This window comes from Tiliqua scincoides, chromosome 3, assembly GCF_035046505.1.
Source record: "Tiliqua scincoides isolate rTilSci1 chromosome 3, rTilSci1.hap2, whole genome shotgun sequence".
Classification (NCBI taxonomy): domain Eukaryota; kingdom Metazoa; phylum Chordata; class Lepidosauria; order Squamata; family Scincidae; genus Tiliqua; species Tiliqua scincoides.
Genome location: NC_089823.1, coordinates 108,752,668 through 108,754,374, shown reverse-complemented (window position 1 = coordinate 108,754,374; position 1,707 = coordinate 108,752,668). Strand labels below are relative to the sequence as shown.

General features: G+C 41.8%; 1 pseudogene; it reads right to left on the bottom strand.

The window, feature by feature from the left end:
* Positions 1 to 428: 428 nt before the first annotated feature.
* On the bottom strand, positions 429 to 548 carry LOC136646165 (5S ribosomal RNA; annotated as a pseudogene).
* Between the last annotated feature and the right edge of the window lie 1,159 nt (positions 549 to 1,707).

Here is a 1,707-nt window from a genome sequence, read left to right as displayed (position 1 = left end):
TTCTGCAGTCAAAATAATAGAAGAGTTTTGAATTAAGTAAGTTGAGGAACATGTATTTATTTCTGGCAAGTCTCATCAACAGTTCTGCTCCAGAGTAAGCTCTTTTTCCTTATTTCCGGTAGGCAACATTGACATTTTTTCTTCATATGGAATAAGACTCCTTTTCCTGGAGGAAGGTAAACCATGACTCCACTTATAATTTATACACTCTGTTCAATAAAAAAGAATCAAGACTGCAATTTTGCAATCTAGAATAATTAAAAAATCAATTAAAAAAATTAAATCACCATCAACAATATAAAAAATATAGCAGTAAATATTATAAGAGCAGTAGCAGCAGCAAATAAAGCAGAAAAACCACTGGACTATAACTGTCATTGCTGCTCACTGATGGTTGGCAACCTTCAGTCTCGAAAGACTATGGTATAAGCCTACAGCACCCGGTATTCCCCGGCGGTCTCCCATCCAAGTACTAACCAGGCCTAACCCTGCTTAGCTTCTGAGATCAGACAAGATCAGGCATGTGCAGGGTAACAGTTGCTATCTGAACATGATTGGAAATCATGATGCATTTCCATTGGGTCTCAGAAGGGGGCGGGATCAGAGCAGCATCACACACAGTATCCTATTCCCTTCCCCATGCCTGGAATCCTGACACAGCTCAAGCCACACTGAACAATTAGCAGGTGAAGGTCTGAGCAGACCTGTTGTGCAGGCTGGTGCTTTCCCCAGGCCAAGGGGCAAATGTCCCCTTTCCTTGAGGGGACTTTCAGCCTGCTCAGTTCAAGTATGGGATGCAGCACAATTGCACTGGCCCTGCACCATTGGCTCTTGTTAAGATTGGGCTGTAATTCTGCTAAGAGGCCCTTGCAGTGATCCTGTATTTTGCAAAGAATTGTAGACCATATTCTAATACGTGTACTTAATTCATAAGTGACTCTGGTTAGCAGGGTGTTTTTAAGCAAGGCTGAATGTTCATTCAAGGTTCTCCTTTCCCTCTGCAACCTATGTCAATGTTACTTTTTTCTTGGGTGGGGGAAACAACTACTAGATATTTACTTATTTTTTCTGTTTACAGGTATATTATTTTTTGTAGAGGTCTTCAAAGTGGCATATCACATACAGTGAATCTTCATTACTGGTACTCTCCATTCCCATGGATTTACTTATCTGTAGGAAACAAGAGTGCAGCTTACTGTGTGCCATACGTTGCCTGTTCTCAGCTATTTGAGGCCATTCTGAAGCTCCCTGAGGTATTTGCAGCCATCCTGCAGCTAATCGCAGTGGCTGTTCTGAATCTGCAGTGGCCATTTTGAAGCTATCTATGACCATTTTTAAACATCCACAGCCATTCTGAATACATCTACAGTGACCTTTCTGAAGCTGTCCGCACTGTTCAAAGCTTTTTGCACCATCTGAAGTCATCTGTTGCTGGCATTCCTGGCCAGGCTAGCTATCCCTCCCCTTAATCTCATTGATTCCATAGGATCAATTGGTATCCATGAACTTGTTATACACTGGGGTTTCCAGGAACCCATCCTATGGACTGTAAGCAGAAAACAGAAATGCAATAACACTGAAAACAATGAAGTTACAGTAATAATGGGAAAGGGAAAACTGCATTTTAAGAGAATTTCCTAGCCTCATCTGAACACCTGGCTGTGTATTTTCTAGATGGCTGCTTCTTTCAACAGCTGCAGCCAGATG